The sequence below is a fragment of the Melospiza melodia genome, chromosome 1 (genome assembly GCF_035770615.1).
Source record: "Melospiza melodia melodia isolate bMelMel2 chromosome 1, bMelMel2.pri, whole genome shotgun sequence".
In the NCBI taxonomy this organism is placed as follows: Eukaryota; Metazoa; Chordata; class Aves; order Passeriformes; family Passerellidae; genus Melospiza; species Melospiza melodia.
In genome coordinates, this window is record NC_086194.1 from 28,144,567 (window position 1) to 28,164,582 (window position 20,016).

Consider the following 20,016-nt stretch of genomic DNA (forward strand, 5'->3'; position numbering starts at 1 on the left):
AAAGAAAGTGTGTTTCAGCAGATATGGTATTTAATGCAGTGAAACAACCACCTCTTGCTAGATCCTTCCTCTTCTTACAAACCTGACTGAATATACTTTAACAAACACTAAATTTTAATCACGGGTTTAGTTTTTACTTATCTCTCACAGAAAAACAGTCACAGAGTCATCCTTTGTCTTAATTATTTTGGTTATTTCTAACACCAACAAACAAAAAGTATTCTCACATAAATCAGATTATTGAATGAGAGAAACTAAAGTTCCTATGAATTTGTCTATTTTTTCCCAGCAATTTTTCATTCAGATGAGGAGTTATAGAGAAAATAGCACCACGGAAGAAGACAGGCAACATTTCTTGCTTATCCTGGCTCCCTCTGAGGCCAGGGGTAAGAAATGGCTCTACCTCAGCCCTCTGAGGTTTTGACTTTGCCTACAAGGGTAAATTTCCATCCTGTGCTTACCAGACAAAAGCTAATTAATAAACAGCAAACCACAAGGCACAACTCTTCATAGCTGACAGGCAAGATTAAATCAAGAAAATATAATTCCTACATGAATTCCTACTGTTATCAAAAATCTTCGGACTAAGCCTTGCCATCACTGCTTAAACTGGAACTCAGATAAAAGCACTCACATCCAATAAATGGGACCATTTCAAGACACATGCAAACATTTGGTTCTTCTCCTAACAAGAAGTAACACATCTTAGCATGAAAACAAAGTACAATTCCAAGCCTAAGCAATGCTTTCCAGCTCATTCTTTTTAAAATTAAATGCAGATGCACTCTATTTCAACATTAATTATAATCAATATCACACAGGAGGTCACACCATATAAACAGTACTTGAGAAGCACTTCTCTGAAGAAAAAACAAACAAAACAAAACCCCCCAAACCCAAACTAAATAAATTTTAAAACAAAACAGCAAGAGAAATTCATCCAAACTCAGCTTCTCATTGCAACAACTTTCTGCTGGAAGCACTGCAGTGCAAAGCTGACTGGGAGACATTGGCTCAATCTCACCATGCATCTTTCCAGGTCTAATTAGATTTAAATGTGACATCCAGATTTCAAACACATTTTAAAAAACTCTCCAAGTTTATTTAAGCAAGGAGGTAATTGTTTTCCTTCAGTTTTATTTATTTTGTTAATACAGCCTCTCAGCTGGAAAAAAAATTGGTATAATCCTTTCTGGGTTGTTTGGAGAGCCTGATATTCCTTAACACTGTTGTTCAGACACAGCTGAACTCTTTACTGAGTTTGCTCAACAAACAGAGGCTCTTTGTCACACTCAACTGCAAGAAAAACAACCAACAAGGATGTCCTTACCCACCATGGGCTAAGAGCCATATTTTAAATGAGCTTATGGATTCCTAGAGGGGAAGCACATCCAAACACACCAAGAAGTAACCACATGGAACACCCTCAGTGGAGCCCTCTCAGTGTCTGACTGGCCCCAGGTGTGACATAAAGCAGCATTACTATTGCACACAGACAACAAAACACTTCAAACCATAACCTTTCACAGCAGGTGAGCAGCCCTGACCTGGCTCTAACCCTCCCTTTCACCACTGCCCATGGACAGCACACAGCTGCCAGCGAGTCCCTGGGGCTCTGCTGTGTAAGTGCAGAGCACACAGACAGAGGAACTTTCCCCCAGGTGAGTATTCCCAAAGCCCACAGAACATCCCCATGTGCTCAGCAAACCCCCTGCCCAGGAACACTGCTGCCATGGCAGCGTTGGCACCTGTGATGGGAGCACACACACAGATATTGCTGCTCCTTATGCAGCTCCTGTGCTGCTTCAGGAAGGTGTGAACCCCTCTGGTTCCTCTGTGACCAAATCTCCCCAGGATACAACAGCAATTGTAGAGAGAGAGCAGCAAGAGACAGGTGGAATGAAATGTCACTGATCTCTGCAGACTGGGCTTCAGTGATATTTTCCAGTTGTGGAACTTCTCTACCAGACAGCTATTTCCAAACACTTGCAAAATTACAGTGAATCGTTTGTAAATCACAATTGCTCCATCCCACTGCAGCAAAAGTTAAAACCACAGAGCCAGAGCTTTACAAAGTTTAAACACCATTAAAATAATTTAGTCTTGTACTCCAGGGCCTCCCTTCCACCCCCAAAAAAATTACTGTCTCCAGGTGAATCCTCATTGCAGATGTGGGATTATTAAAAATTAGTTTTGATGCCAGCTGCCGTTTTTAAGCATCTCTGTGTAAGTCTTAGATTTGGGCACCCCATGATGAGCTCTCATGCAACGTAATTTTGACAGTAGAAAAAATGGCTACAAAATTAGGAATTGTCTCTGGCAACTTTACAAAACCAGCACCATAAGGATTAAGCATAACATATGAAAATTACCAGTAAAGCTAAGATTAAACATGATTGTACTTTTATATTGATGGTAAAACCAAATATGGGAGTATATGAATTCATGCATGTGCATAAACACACACTTCTGTATAAAATGGTATTTTAATCAACATAAATAGACCAGTTATGAGTATCTACTGCATGTGTATTTAACAGTAGCACAAAGAGCACAACAGAAGACAGAAATTATACAGGAATTAGAGGATATATTGCGTCTATAAAGGAATTAATTCATTACAACACATTCCATAAGTATAAATATATATTATGGATATATGATCTCTAAAATATAATATATTTAACCCATCTGTAGATAGAAATATTTACATTTCCACATGTAAGTGAAGAAAATTAACTGTTCAAAAATTGGTAATGAAGGAAAAACATACCTGCCAATAATTCAGAATGATGAAAGCTGCAGAAGGCTTTCACACAAGTGTGGAAAGTTGAATTACAGGTGAAATCCACTGCCTATAAACATAAAGTGATGTATTACAAAAATACACACACAAACCCAATTACAAATAAACAGAGATGGGCTCTATACCAGCTTATAAGAATGGCATATTAAAGTCATCAAGAACAGCAGTCTGAAAATGCCTCCTTGATGTCCAGCAGCAGAGAAAAATCTATTCATTTTGGCAATGGGACAGAGTGGGAGGAGATTTAATTGGAAAATATTTCGATAGCAAAGCAAGAATCCTCAAAATGTGACTTCATGAAAGTATCTCGAATTCCAGTTGTTGTTTGTTTTACACCATTACAGAGAAGAACTAGAAAAGACACAGGGCATAACAACATGGATGCTCAAAGATTATACTGTGACTTTTAGATTTTAAAAAAGTGTCTTTCATCATGAAAGAGAAATGCACACAGAGTGGCTAGATGAGAAATCCATAAAATCAAAGGTATGAAAGACAAATTGAGGCTTACAAACTAGAGGCCATTTAATAAAATTACTGACAAGTCTCAAATGCAAGTAACAGGTTTTTTACAGAAGCTTTGGTGTTGTGCAATTCATTGTCACAATATACTCTGAAGGTCAAATGCTAAAAATGAGGATTACAGAAGGCAGTAAAGTATAAATCATTAAATACTATGAATGCGTTTCATATATTGAAGACTGTCAAATTATTCTCTTCTTGTCTTGCCACACATTGTTTTCAATTGGAGAACTGTTCTTCAGAAATATTACACAGGTAACTAATGACTGTTAGCTTAAAAATGGTTATTTAAATTATTTACTAACAGATGTCCTTCTGAATTATTAATTTCTCTTGGAAGTCTATAAAGCTTTATAATGAGGCTAGTTAAATAAATGTTTTAGCTGTGACCTGAGGCAGAATTTTTTTCAAACAGCATCCTTCAGCTGACGAAGCCTGAAACCAGAATCTCAGTTCTTCTTGGTATTGTAACCCTCTCTTGGAGTTCATGAAGGAGTTTTCTATTCATTAGCATACATCTCCATTTATATTTCCAAAAGAAAGTCTCCTTTGTTCATGAGGAAGAAGCAAACAAAAATGACAGAAGTTAATTTTTAAAATGCCTCACAAATTGATTTTTCCCAAAGTCACTCTTCCCACGCCACATGCACTGAACTGCAATTGCCTGCCATGCTTAAGCTGTGCTTCAGTCCCTATAAAGATATTGCATTAGGAAACTGCTTGTAGGGCTAACCACAGTATTACACAGAAAAAAATTAAAAAAAAAAAAAAAAGAAAATCACAGAAGTTAAGCAACCAAAATGTTCTAATTACTTTAGTTGAATAGCCTGATTTTTCTTTTGCATTATTTCAGTAAGCATTGTTAGTCTTCATTATCTGTACTTCTTATTTGGCAATTAGGACAAAAAAAAAAAAAACAGGAAAGGGCTTTTGTTTCATCAGTAGCACTTTTATGACAAGTTATGCCTCAAGCATACACAAAGACCCTGCAGCATTCAGATGGGAGCCATGTAATACCATTGCTACCCATGAGTAAAACTTCTACTCTGACACAAAGAATTGACACTAGAAAGCTGATTGTAGCAAAACTGTGCCAAATACTTGCTCTTTTCCCCAAATAAGTTTCCTTCAAATGAATCTGCAAGTTCACTAAGCAGTTAGGTCACCAAATCTGCTGCCATCATGACAGAGAGTTATGATATTTTCTTCATGTCTTCACAAGCTCCTTTTGGAATACTGAAGAAAAAAGTGATAGTCCCAAGGGCTCCTAAAAACTTGAATAGGGCAGGCAAAATGATCTGAAAACCACTACATTCTTCTAACACAGACCCACAAAACTACATTTATTACAATCTGTTACTCGGAAGATATTTGCCCAGAAAGCAGCATCATTTAAAGTATTGCAAATGGTGTAAAGAGAATATAAAAGTGGTCCAAAAGGACCCCATCTAGAGTAAAGTTTTACAATGTCCTTGGCATCAGCTGATCAGATCATGCCATAATTTTCTGTGTGCTGGATGATTTCTACACCCACCTTCCTCCATTTTCAAGTGGTCCTTGCACATGCTCATGGGAAACTTGTAAAGCCCCATTAAGTCAGCATATAAAATACTGAATTACAACAGAATACTAGGGGTAGTCAGTGCCAAAAAGCTCAAGTGTAAATCTATTTGAACACTACAGGCGTCTCCTATATAAAAAAAACAAATTATAGGTCATTCTTTTATGCAGAAATCCTAGCAAATAAGAGCTATTGGGACTTAGTAGAGGATTTTGAAAGATCTGGAAAAACTAAAAGAGGGCAATCTAGATCAGCAAAAGAAAAACTGCAGTAACTAAGGGTAAATACCTCTTCTTTCTCAAACTTTTTTGTATTCTGGTGGCCATCTTTCCACTTGGAAAAAGTAGAGACAGTAATTAAAAAAGCAACACACCAAGTCACATCATTGGCAGGCATTCCCAACATCACACTTTTACTAATGCTATTAACAGGGGGTTTTTTAAATTAAGAATAGACTGAAATTTCCATAAATCTTTCCAACTCAAAAGTCAGACAATTTGTTTCTTCTGTGATGAACAGGTAATAGCACAATAGGCAAAGGATGTGGACTGTGATGTGTTTTCTGAGAAACTGTAGCATATTAACATAGCCAGAGACAGAGCTGATCAAAACATATTGGAGACTTGTGACACCAATCAAAGCAGTAGCACTTTGCAACACAGTATCAGTTCTGTAAAATTCTTAATCTTTTTAAAAAAGAAAAAGAATGTTTTACTTCTAAAATACTCAATTCTACTACTGGAAGAAGCAACAAATCATTAAAAATCAGAAGGAATCACTTTTCAGACATACCTTTTTAATAGACACATGCCCGGATAAATGCAACTTGAGCCTCCTCTGCTCTTACGCAGATAAAATTATAATAAACTTCAATTAAAACTCTCAGGTGAAGAAATAAAGCAGCCTCTAACTCAGGTGCACATTAAATATATGAATTTTTGGAACGAGATTAAGTCACTGTCCAAACTTCAATAATTCCGTGCATCAAAAGAAGTTTACAAGATTTTTCCTTCAGCCCAGTTTCTAAAAGTCCCAGTTCAAAAATATAGGTCAAGTTACCTACTGCCTCCAAACTTTCTCAAAGTCAGCTCAAATAGTGCAAGCCTGACCCATTTTGAGTGGGCTCTTCAAAACTAACTAAATAAATTAATCAGGTGGCTTCATGACTTTTCATTAAATATATTTTTCTGCATTAAAGGTCTTGCACATTAAATATATTGGCATTTGAATTGCATACTCAGAAAAGATTGATATGCAGAATTCACAGGCATTTGGGGCTCACTAGTCAGCTCAAGGTAAATTAGTGCTTTATATGTTTTATTTAATAATTACTAGAGTAAACAGTATTAATATAAAGGTTGAGTACAACAGAAAAATCACTACTTTTTCTGATCGCTATCCATTAGTTTAATTGAAGGAAAACCAAAGCATCAAAAATCAGAATATATAAATTTACTATTATAATACAATTGCTATACTAATTCCTTCTTTGGACAACCTAAGCAATGAAAATTCTTTAACTCAATTCTACTATCTTCTCTTATTAGTCCTTGAACCAGAGGAATGGGGAGCAGTTGGGGACAAACATTCTCTACTTAGTAAAACTGACCCATACACTACCCCATGGGGGAAGGTCCATTGGAAAATCTTGCAAATTTCATCCAAAATACTTCAGTAAGAAGAATGATATTTCTACAGTAAAAGTCCCCATTTTCTGAGATATTTTAAAGGTAGCTTCATTCTGATCATTAAGCAATATTATTCTGAAAATCACTTTTGAGGGGTTTCTAGTGAATTGTTGTCTTTTTTTGGCTGATTCTGCCAAAGCAAATATCATTGCGGCAAAAGCCAGCATATATTAGTCCTCTCTAGATTTCTGCATTACATTTCAGCAGTAATGTATTCTGCAATACATTTCAAAGTCTTATTTCAGCTACAAATAAGGCAAATTTCTTAATATACCCACCACAGATTTTCTCTGAGGATAACTGCTAAGAGAAATTCAAGAGAAGTCCACTGATAAGAAGAGCTGCTCAGGTAAAAGGACTTTTACAGCCTGAGAACTGCTATCTATAACCATGACACTTTGATCTCTCAGAATATGAACTAATGTATCTGTAATGTAGCTCATTATTAATAGTTAAATATCTTTAAATGGAGCAGCTTTGAAGATCAGTTCCAATATCAATAGCTTGCATTTATATAGGGCTTTCATTTTTAAGGAGAGTGGTACATGGTCCCTGAAACATGCACATGCACACGAACACAGAGACTTCTATTTGCATTCAAACACATCACTAAGATTAGAAATATGTATCCATTTTAAAATAAATATAAATGCACAATCCATCAGCTTACATATAGTTTTTGGAACTTCAATATATAAGCCTAGGTGACAGTCCAAAGTATAATCACAGATATCAATGTAGTTGTAGTGATTAATTGTGGAGAACACCATCCAGGGCTCTCTGCAGAAAAAGTTATATCAGAAGATGATTTCTGTGCAAAAAATAAACAAAACAACCTTCATTTTTAACAGGTTCTGAATATAAGGGGGAAAACTTTATCTTTTATAGAGGAATCTTCTACAAAATACCATTTGCACTATTTCACTTAATACAAGATAGGCATTTCAGTCAATTCAGATCTTCACAGATTCACTTCTCTTGAAAACTCTCAGGTAGGATACTTAAAAATTTCCACCAGGTTATTTTTAAATGAGCTGCATAAGCCAGAGACTTTATACCAGACAAAATCAACAAAGAAAAATCTATTGAAGACAAAAACAAAAAGTTCTGTTCAAAGATTTCTGACATAGCAAGCAACATTAGTTCCCCTTCATTTAAATTGATTTTAGTTGCTATGCAATATTCCAAAGATACATTGTATTGTAATTTACTTCTTCCACTTGTACTTCTACAACTGCACAAATTAAGTTTCACCAAAACATCTAAGGAAAATAGTCAAGCCAGAAGAGACTTTACCATTTAAAAAAAACAAACAAACTAAACCTCTCTAAACAAACATAGGTTAACCTTTTCCTAAACACCAGTTTATGGCTTCCAAACAGAGAGGGCAAATTCCCTCCAGCACTGAAGCAAAAGGAAACTTCATTACCAACTTTAATGGTTATTAAAACAACTTTTTGGATATCATCTCTCAAACTAAGGAAACCTGAAATGAGCTGAATTTATTACTTATTTAAATAACTAATCTTTTAGCAGTTGATCTGTTTTTTTAGACACTGCACCTTTGTAAAAGATTATTTTCCCATAATTACTGTAAAACCTTCCACAACCAACATTTGCAGTATTGCATCCTATTTCCAAGTGTAATGACCCTCAAAATCCAAGATTGATTTTGGCTTTGTTCTGATCAATACTAATCTCCAAGATATATTTGACTTCGCACTGACCTAAACAAAAAGGTCACTATCCATGTATTAGTCAATCTCCAAAACATTTATTAAATTAATTTCAGAGACCACAAAAGGTGCATTGTTACAACTGTTTCTATCTGGGATTTCTATCCATCATCCTTAGTAAGATTTACATGCAACTGATAATCCACATAATCACATTGTCACTGTAGTGGATTTCTCAAAATGTCTTGATCTGTCCTCAATTATTTTAACATTAATCTTTTTTGCATTTATCTAATTGGAGGAACACTATCATCTTATTTAGTTACTGGACTACTGGAATCCAGTCTTACATATATTAAAGTCAATGGGAGAATACATCTCCCTTCAGTGACAAAACTGAACTCTTAAAGACTTGGGGGAATATAAAATACTGCATTTATACTTTAGGTCCCCCTGAAAGCAAAGCAGGAGAAGCCTTTTGAATCCAAGTACTTTGACCAGCATATATTTAAAGAAAATTCACAGCACCAAGAAGCATATTTCTATAATGTTCATTTTTTTAAAATATAGATTTCTGATTTGTTTTTTTAAATTTATTGGCTAATTTCAAAGTAGGACTTAAAAACTATGCATGCATTAAGGCAGCAGATAACATGATAACTAAATTGTTACTGACTGATCTGGGGTAGGCTTCTCCTCACTTTTATTCTCTTTCCTCAAACAAACAAACAAGCTTAGAGAAACACAAAGAAAAGAGAAAGACCAATAAATATAGGATATAATTATTAGTTGTTAAAATTACTACATTCATTAAATACCTTTTTTGTTCTTCTTACAAAATGTAGGTTTGCCTTCCAAGGACATTACAAATATCAAAAGGACTATCTGCATTTCTGGTAGATACCACAATTCAATCTTTGTGTAGTAAAGATCCCATATAGAACATTACTTGAGGCAAGAACCATGTGTTTATTTCCTCCTTTAGGTAATTTACCTTAAATTAAATAATTTTACAACTTGGCTAAAATTTTAAGCTAAAGTAATACTAAAGACTCCATGAAATTTCTGTCCAGAAGTATTATTAAAAACCAAGTACTTGTAAGTTACCCACGTATACTTCAATATAATTCTATTAGACCTTATACACCTGGAATTTTCACCCAAAAGACACATTTGCTTAAAAATTTAAATTTAAGCTTTCCACTGCCTCTGAAGTTGCAGACACTAAAAAACATAAGAGTAGGTGGAATAAAGTGAATAGTAAGTAAAAGGGAGATGTTACTTAAACAAAAATAAAACCAAAAGAGTGTACAGTAATCAAGACTACAGATGCAAAAAGCCAGTAAGGAGGCAAATAATTTCATAAACATAATGAAAAAAATCATCCAAGTTTCCTAACCATGGTATAAATATGGGTCTCACAGCTATTTCCACTCTGGCTGGGAGATCACAACCCTATTTCAAACTCATCTGTTTGATGACTTTTAGACTCCCACTTCCATACTGCCACCACCACCACTGGTCTTGGGCCAGGGAAGAGAGACAGACTTGCCTTTCTCCAGATGGAACCTACTTAAAATTACTCATGTAAAGTACCTTTCTACTAAATAAAGTTACATTAGAAGTAAACCTTTTTCTACCCTACAAACGGACAAACAAATGGTCCCAAAGCACCAGGTTACCTAAGGACCCTCCAAGAGACAGAGCGGCTTTTGCCAAACTTGACATCCTGACTTGAAGCAGGAGGAGTACAGCACACACTCTCTATGGTTGCTAATGGATTCATCCAAAAGACATCTCTAAGGAGCAACAGAGGGATAAACAGAAGCCTGTGCTGCTATCTGAAATGTGAGTAGTTCCACCAGAGATGCTGGCATACTACACAAAAGCAAAATTACACTCTCTTACACACAACACAAAATGAGAGATAAAAAAGCCAACAAGATTCAGCAGACTAAAGCTCTTCTAAACTTTTATTTTAAAAATCTGTCATTTTTAGCAGAATTTCAGCTCCACAAACTACTACATTCCCTTTCCTCACTGCTTTTGGTATGTGAGGGTGACAGAAGAATGTCTAAAAATATCTACCTTGCCAATTTTTTGATATTCCTTTACCAAACAGCTCTCATTTGAAAACATTTTGAATATTATGTGTTTTCAGAAGAAATTTGTAAGAGTGTATGTGGAAACCCAGGGCACCAGGAATATTTCTTTGTCTGCTCTGGGGTGCCTGACCACCAGGGGAGCACTGACTTTAACCCTCATTCATGGAGAAGGTTTCCTAAACTTCAAGATAGACTAGAATCTACTAAAGTGTGAAATAGATTGTAGAGAGTAGTGTAGGTGTGTCACTTGGTGAGAAATTTAGGTTTTGGGATTTTTAGTATGTTGTGGATGGAAGCAAGGTGGAGGACACAGGGTGTTATCCTGGGTTTCTTTTTCATGCTGCTTCTTTCTTTATGGATTTGGGTGGCATTTTGTAATTGAGTAGAAAAATCTGCATCGTGGGCTCTTGGGGATCAGTTATTGAGTTAAAAGGGGAAATAATCTAGGTGTCAGTTCTTAATTGGATATTTCAGCTTTAAAAAACCTTGTAACAAAGATTGTTAGCCATTTTTGTGGTGCTTTTCCAGTGCACTCAAGTCCAGTACAGACAATGTACAAAACTCTAAATAAGATAATAATAAACAAAAACCTAAAACCCCAAAAAAATCCAATAAGTTTCTCTTTCCTAACACAAAACCACTCCAGAAAAATCTCTCCCAACAAAAGAGCCCCCTAAGAGGGCCCAGCCAAGTCCCAAAAGTCAAAAAAATCAACAACAAATACCCCAGCAAGCATATAAAGCCATTCAGAGGAAGACACAGACCTAAGTACAGGCTGAGGAGTGAGTGAGCAGAAGAGATTTATGTCCCACTTCAGCCAGCCCAGAGATCTGCTGAAGCAAATGCAAAAGAATCAAGAATAGAAAGGCAAGCTGCACACAATACAGCTTTAGCCTGCTAAGGAGCAACAAGCAGCTTAAAGCTGACGTAGAAGAACAATCAATCACTCAAGAGGGGCTGAACACTGGCAAGCACCAAAAAGCAATGAAGAGTTTCTGAAGCTTCATTATAAACAGCCTGAAAGGAGAGCTGGACTGGCATGCTGCATGGCACGACATTTAAACCTTGGATGGGAGCTGAATGCAAACACTTCCTGGGCACATATAATCCCTTCTGGAAAAATAGAGAAACTCCATCTCAAAACTCCTGCAGTACTTCCCAATGACTCTCTGCTGCCACTGGGTGTTCCACAACCCATGTGCTCTTACAGGAGGATGTTCTCCAAATTTCTGCAAGACAATTTTTTCAAGGGTAGTAGTCAGTTTTTCTCTTGAGAGCAATTTTCTTTACCAAAAGCCTCTGCTTCCCTTCTGCTAGTGTCCTCCTGAGTTTGCAGATGGAGTCCCACATAGCTTTCATTTCACTTGGTCAAACAAATCAGGACCTCTTATCTCCTCATGACCAGACCATCCTATTAGCCCTTTACAGCACCTACCCAATTTCAATTATTTCTTCTTGAAGATGAGTGATCAGAACATTTCCTCTCATCATAAAGTGTGAGTTTATACTATTATATTTACCAAATCTTTCAGAACCCTCTCTACACATGCATCATAAAATTAGATTTTGCTTTTCCCACTGCTACTTTATATGACCATCCAGGTAAATATTACCTTTATTTCTCCTCCAAGTTTCTATCACAAAACAAATCTTAAATAGGTTACATATTTATATATGAATATGAGGACTAATGAATATGAGGACTAATGAATTAATTACAACATCATTCAAAGACCACAACTTCAGCTACTTGGATAGGAACATCTTTGCCAAATATATGACTGAGGAGATAAGGACAACTGTGGAAAGAGAGACTTGGTCTTCATACATAAATTTCAAGAAAGCTACTATGTATCCACATACCACCAGTCAACCATGTGAAAGTTAAAGTGGATATTAAAGTTGGTACTCATATATTACAAAAGTAACTTTCTGCTTGTAGTATGCAAATTATTTCCAAGTGGTCTAACACACACAATTAAGAAAAACTGGCCTGCTGAAATCAAAACTTAAATGGCAAACTGACTACTGTAAAATTGCTCATGGTCTGTGAATTGAAAAAAATGCAACAACCACTTCTTATATTATTTGGATACCTGCCTTGTATGTGGAAATTTGAGTTGAGGGCACAGTTCTGACAGGCATTCTATGCTTATGATAAACTAACAGCTCAAAGAAGATATTGAATATATTTAGCTCATGAATAGTTTTGCTTCTGAAAGGAAGAGTAACTTTTACATCATCACAATCCATCACAGCAGAGTGAAACCTGTGATCTATGTGAATATTAGCATTCCAGCTCATCTTTTCCTGCATCTTCTTCACAGGATGTTGCAGTCCTGGTTTCAACCTCTGTCAAGTAAAAGTCTCAATCACAAAATAAAGTAAATGAAGATGGAAGATTTTTTTTCAAATTATTAAAATAAGAAATTCTAGGATATCTTTTATATTATCTACACATTTACTTGTCAGTCTAATGAAACAGAGCTAGAAAAGTTACACTGCTATGGATAAAAATCAATTTAATATAGCTTTGCAGCTGTTAAAATAAAAACTAAAAATCTTTCTTTTCCTGATTACATTACAAATACATTTGGGATATTGGTTAGCTATCAATTAAGTGTGATCAACCAATGACTTACACCTTTAAAATTTAAAGCAGTCAGGAAGACATAAGTGAAAAGGTATTTCACCCTACACATGCTGACCTAAGGAATTACAAAGAATTGAAAGCATGGGATTTTACTACTTCAATTAAGTTTATTAATTCAATAAAAAATTTAGTCTCAAGTACAACCTAGTACAGTAAAGTTCTCGTTTTCTACTGTCCATATTAGTGTTTCAATAGGATCCAAATAAAGACTTTGTTGCTCTCTTGTGGATGTGGATGGCAGGCCTGAGTGCAGCAACCCCTCCCACCAGCTCTTCTGGCCAGCTGTGACAGACACGCTAGATATGATTGCTGTAATATATGGTACACTAGTGTGATATATAGCCTATAGAAGTGCTATATCACAGTGTTATCACTTTGTCAGCCTCCCACTACTCCTCCTTGTCACAAAATGCACAATGTGGGAGATAAATGTGGACTCCAAGGACCTAACCACAGCTGGAATTTCTGGTATTCTGTACTGCTTTGGAAAATGAATTATAAAGCATCAGAAATAATGTGGTAGTTTCTAGAGATGCTCCAAATTCCTTAGTTTACAAAGGCAAGCCCCTGAGAATATTAAGACTTAATCTGTTCCAAGGAGACAAAATAGTGATGAATAAGAGCCCATACCATCTCACAAGAAAACCTGCATTACTCCAGAGTAGTGCCATAAAACCAATGAAACGTCTGATAACATAACAAGAAGAAACATCTCTACAGTCCTTCTGAATCTCAAGTCAGAACGGGCCTCACAAAATGAACCAGTCACATAAATCTGGATTTTTAAAGAAAGGCTTAAAATCTCTAAATTATTGTCTCTTATTATATCAATGGCCTTAGGAGAAAGTGAGTCATTCCAAAATAAAGCCAATAGTATAGCTGAAACAGGAACAAGTCATGGACAACTTGTACCTAAGAAAATCACCTGCTCCCAAAACACAGCATGATGTTCTCAAGTGACTTTCACAACAATTGTCCTTGACTGTCTTCCAGGTACTCTCAAAGAGACCTCTTATAAAAAATGGCTTTTTCAACAGAGCCTTTGGCAAAAGAGAACTAAAGTCAGGAAAGGACAGCATAGGTCCTGTGACCTATACAAAAGGAGCAAATTACTTTAATATGTTATCTTACACATATTGGAACTAAAGGATGACCTGGTCAGTCTTTAGAAAGTGGACATTTTTAGTGAAGTTCGAGTCTGTTAAACCAACTTTCTTCAGTGCAGCTTCTCTGAACTTAGTGCTGATTTATAAATTGTTAAATGTAGCCACATCAGGAAATTCACTCAGAATTAAGCCTCCCAAACTCAGTGTTAGACATAAAATATTTCATACAACATAGAAAGCCACACTCATAATCCAGGACCACTTTTTTCAGTTTCCATAATAACACAGATTTACATTTCACTTAGGCTGAATTATTAAAAGGAAACATCCGTGACTTGAATTTAACTTTATGCCAACAGCCTTTACTACTAGCCTTTATTTTCTTTTTTAATTATGCCTTGTTCTTCACATTCCTTTTGGTTGGTTAAGAGAGCTCCAGAAGTCATCTAACCGTACGCGATGTAAGACTGTCCCCACGCCCCCTGTTCTCTTTCCAGATGAGTCTCGGCGGCTCCTGCAGCCTCAGCTCCGCCGGTCCCGTTACCAAACGCAGCCCGAGCGCGTCAGTGCCAGCGCTGAGCGCTCCCGGGCTCGGAGCGGCACTCGGCGTGTTTAAAGGGCGCAGTCACAGCCCTGCTCCGACAACACGCACAAATGCACCGGACAAACGAGAGGTTTTTTCCTTAAAATAGCAATTATTGGCTTTCGCAAAGCACCCTGACAGCTTCAGTCCCGGGCCAAAGGCTCGCTCACGGGGCGCTGGGCAAACCTTTTCCGACGGCCTTTTTACTTTTTATAGGCATGGGCTTCACCGTCACGCCTTTTTGCTTTGCCTCCCCACCAAGGGCGCATCCACAGCCGAGCAGCGGCTCTGAGAGCGCAAAACTCTGCGTGACACCCACAAGAACCCTGAGCAAACAGTTCTCCCGGCCGCCGCCCGGCCCCTCCGCAACTCCGCGCCGGGAGCAGCCGCACCGCTGCCGGAACGCGGCACGGGGTCCGCCGTGACCGAGCCGAGCGGCGGCGACAGGGCGAACGGGAGGGCGAACGGGAGGACGCAGGTGAGGCCGTGAGGCCCGGCTCCGCGGCCGCCCGCAAGCAGCTCCCGCCCCATCCCCGCATGGACCCGCATGTCCCCGCACCTCCCGCCGCCGTGAGCGCCCGCCCGCGCACTCACCGCCCCTCGCCGCTGCGCTGCCCAAGCCGGGACACGGCGGCGGCACCTCCCTCTCTCCCTCCTTCCCTCTCCCTCCCTCCTGCGGCGGGGCGGAGGCTCCGCGCCCCCGGTGCCCCGCGCCGCCCACGCCGCCTTCCGCGGGCCTCCGCCCGCCCCCGGCATCGCGGGCCGCGCCTCCCCGGGAGCCGGCGCTCCGTCCGCAATGCAGCTGCGGCCGCCCTCCCTCCTCTCCCGCGTGTCCTCCCCCGCCCGGCCCCGCGGGCACCTGCCCGCTGCCCCGCGGGTGCGGCAGAGCGAACCCCCCCGAACCGCGCCGCCGAGCCGGCCCCGCGGGCACCGCGCCCGCTGCCACCGCCGGCGAGACCCCGGAGCGCCGACAGCGCGTCAGACAGCAGCGAGAGGGGGGAAAATACCACACACACACACAAAAAGGAATAATAAAGGAAAGAGGTAATAAAGGGGGGTGAGGTGGGATGTGAGGAAAGGGTGTTAAAGGGTGTTCTTTCCAAACAGACTTCTGCGGGTTGTTTCTACCCCCCACAAACCTATTACTGCGGCGGACCCCTGGGACCAGCCGAGATTAATTGCTCTGTGTTATGAAGAAAATGATAGATGACATTAATCAGGGAAGTTGTAAGTCATCCACGTTTGTAGATGGAATTTGGAGATTAGCTGGGACAGATGGCAGGCAAACACTGCGCTCTCCAGGTCTGGCGTAAATCATCAATGTCTGGAATTATTAAACAGCCAGTGACAAAACCTCATACATTTTCCTGGAGTATATCTTAGAAAGATGAATATTCACTGCATATCATGAAAAGCTTTTCCAATCATTGTTCTGTTTCTCTTTCTAAATAATGGAAATATTTGGTTTTCCTTTCTGGATGTCAGAAACTTCAAGCTCAGAAAAGAAACTAGACTTTTCACACCTCTTGTCCTTCAGGACGTTGATGAGAAGCAAAGCCAGGCAAACAAGTACCTAAACCACTGCTTTAATGCCCTTTCTTAAGTAAGCAGAAAAAGAAAAGTTGCTGGTTAATAGGCTTGTCTTGACATCTCCAGTAGATCTATCTTTATTTGCATTAATTACTGCAGCAAAATATTTTTTTTATTTAGGTTTTATTTTTCTTCATGCACTTTGAGAAAAGGAGTGAATCAATGCAACTTTTGTTCATAACTCCTAAAGGAACATTAAACATTCTGTGGAATCTAAATAGTTCAAGTGGAGAGAGGAACTTTTTCTATTTGTGTCCCCTAATTTTTTATTTTTTTCACATAGCAAAAATGAGTTATGGTATGATCAATACGATACCATGAAAGATTTATTGAAGTTGATCATACCATAACTCATTTTTGCTATGTGAAAAAAATAAAAAATTAGGGGACACAAATAGAACCAAGCTGCAGCTATACCTGAAATGCAGTATTCTGATAGGATGCAGAATCACCATCACATTCTAAACGAATATATCAGCCTTGCAAGGTGTGCTCATAATTTGTTTTGTGTGTGTTTTTTTCAGATCCTTTAGAGCAAACCAAGGATGAGAACTGAAAAGAAATTGGCTGAAGTGTTCTGTGGGACTTTAAAGAAATATATTCATAAATCTGTTCAGAACTTCTGAAAGCTTTCAAAAGTTTTGTGATCGTGCAAAAAATAAATGGCAAAAAAATTATCCTTAAGAGACTTGACAACTGAAAATACATGTTCATAGTCAAGGAACTAAACCATCCAACAAATTGGAGAGCAGTAAAGGAAGCTCTTCCCTCTGTTCAGCAAAGCTGTGATGAATTGACTGAGTTGTCACTATTTTACACATCCTATGCTTTATGTGACATTAATTAGTTATTCCAGTGAGCAGAAGTCTACTCAAGAAATCACCAGCACAGCAGACCCTAACTAGCATCCCTGTTCACTCTAGAAAGCTTTAATTTTCTAGCACCATGTGGATGCAGACAGCACACACAACTACACCCCTGATTACCGAGGAGATTTAAGGCAAAACTGATGAAACACAGACAGATTTACATTGTCCATGCATAACATGCAGCTCAGACTTACCTGCTCTTTTCTAAACCACTGTCTCCTAGCTTTATTTTAAAATCACAAACAAATTATTACTAAATAAATGTATTTTTCCTTCCTCTATGTGAAACATTATCCCTAACATAAAATCAAATATCTGGTAGTTTCTTTTTTTATTCACAGACTGCTCCTTACAAATTTAAGTGATAGGGCAGTTTGAAGGCCTTCCCTTGGTATTTTGGCCACATGTCCTAAAACAGAACAAACTTGAAATAATGCTTATTTTTCTATCTGTTTATAGATGCCTCTGGTTTTGCCTCAGAAACAGAAATGTCTCTTGTCATATCTGAAATATACAAATTGGGAAACATTCCATCTCTTAGTTTTTCTAACGAATTAGCATCTTTAAAAAGGCTTCTGCTGGAGGAGAACTTCCTAGGACGTAATTTGAATGGTTAGCAGCACATTTGATCTACTAGAAATAATTATATAAAACATATTTGAATTAAAACAGATTTTTGACATTTCTGTTCAAATCCAATTTTCTGTGTATTCCCTGAAAACTGAACACTTAAAAGTACTGGGATATAAATCAGTCATTGAGGAAAGTCCTGCCCTGCCATAAAGGTTTGAGAGAGAACTGAGATTTCAATCAGTTATTAAGAAGAATGGTATAATGATATTACTCCAGCAGCCATGATCAGAGCAATAAATATTTACAGCTATCAAGAGTAAGAAATATGGAAAGCTTTGTAGGGACAGGAGGAAAGGCTGGAGACACCAGGCGGGAAAGGGAGAAAGAAGGTCCTGAAATCAGACTGCCAAGCAATATGAAAGGGCAGAACAGCAATGGGGAGCACAAAGGGGCTGCTGGGATCTGAGTACAACATTTATGTAGGTGTAGGAAGAAAATGTTTCAGAACAGAAAGAGATAATATTTAATTTTTTAATCCCCGCAGGAATTTACGTTCTGAGGTAAATTTATTTTGCCTAAGGCCTGCAAGCCTTGCTTTATGCAACAAGCAGTGAAAATTTTATTCATATCAATGAAGTTAATAGAACCATTCCAACACTGACACTTTAGGAAATTGAAAGAGGAAATAAAGTTAGGAGCATCCACTTCAATTTGTGTCCGTGATCCTCTGTGCTTGCCCTGCCAATAAGCACATTTAGTCACTTGAAGGGAATCTTATTACCATACTGTCTCTCCCAGCAATGTATTTTGAGTACATTCCTATGAAAAGGACAGGATGGCACACAGCTGGAGATGTAGGAATGTCAGTTGTCAGCCATGAGATGGGACAGCTCAAAGTCTACCCTACCTCTACTGTTAGGGAAATGTTATTAATTTAATGAAGATTTCAATGTATCCAATGGCTATATATCCTTGATCATCATTCCACAAGGGGAAGAAAACAGATGGTTTCATCCCAAGTTAATGACGGTATTTTAACTCACTTCTCCCTTCCTTTATGCTGAAGGTATAAGAAGTGTGAGGAGAACATTCTGCTCCTGGATTCACACTTCAGGTACACACTCTGCACTGGACTTCCTGCTCTTCTTTCACAATTACTTACCTGCAAATTTGAAGCTCTATCATTCACTGTACATTCAATATATACCAAATAAAAGCATATCAACTTCAGCATTATAAAATCTGACATGAACCTTTATTGCACAACTTTACTACATTTGTAATGCCTGTATAAAACACCAGCTGTATATCACCTTTATTTAATAATAATAATGAGCCTTCTTAATATTAGTTATCTATTAAATAGAGAAATTTTTTTGCCAGTTTAGTGTTTACAGTGGCATTAAAATGACAAAGGCTAATTTACTGAAACATTCTCCTTTCTTTGCTCTTTTTTTTCAGTAGAGTTTGGAGACTAGAGAAACTCCAGGGAGCTGGCAATTTGAAAAATAAAGGTCAATTTTTGTTAACGAAAGCAGAATTTACATGGAAAGAAGAAATTTGCATGAAAAGCTGGCCCTCTGTGAACTAATTGCTCATTACTCTCATCATCCCTTAGGAAAGATGTGGATAATCCTATTTCAAGACATATAGCATTACTGAAATTTTGACAGAATGAACAAGGCTTGAATCTACTACAAAGGGCCCCATATCAAAGGCAGAAAGGACACAATTCATTGCTAATTCTGGAACTGTAAAAATCCACTCTCGTTGAAGCACACTAGGGTAAAATTTTCCTAAAATTGCCTGTAAAGAGCTAAAAATGTATCCCCAACAGCATCCTTAAGTGTCCTGGCAAAAAATCACTAGTTCATCAATAAGAAGAAATGTAATATCACTCAGCGAGCCCTTCCTATGAACTACTTTTCTTTCAAGGGAATCCACTTATTAGAGCTATATGGAGCAAGATCTGTTTGGTCCTAAGAGTAGATGTGGTGAGAAAAGTTCATGTAGGCTTTCATTTCTTTTAATTTTTAGCCATACATATGATTTTTTTCAAGTGGAGGAAATACCTGATGCCTATGCAGATGCTGTATAAGTGGCATGCTGTACATAAAAATTTATTGTGTTTGGTCTGGCAACATAAACATTTATGGTTATGGGTTAAAAGCAGATTGGATGGGACTTGGGACAAGCCTTGCTTTCTCCACAGCTTCTAACCTACCCAAGTCATCCTGTCACTAAGACATATGAAATGATCATGGCCACTAGAAGTGGTTATTTT

The 20,016-nt window shown here is 38.0% G+C and overlaps 1 long non-coding RNA gene across 1 annotated transcript; it reads left to right on the forward strand.

Annotated features, from left to right (window-relative positions):
• Nucleotides 1–15,647: 15,647 nt before the first annotated feature.
• LOC134416035 (uncharacterized) lies at nt 15,648–18,962 on the forward strand. The gene is made up of 2 exons (XR_010027165.1): nt 15,648–15,744; nt 16,815–18,962. It is a non-coding gene; the product is annotated as an uncharacterized LOC134416035 (long non-coding RNA).
• The last annotated feature ends 1,054 nt before the right edge of the window (nt 18,963–20,016 follow it).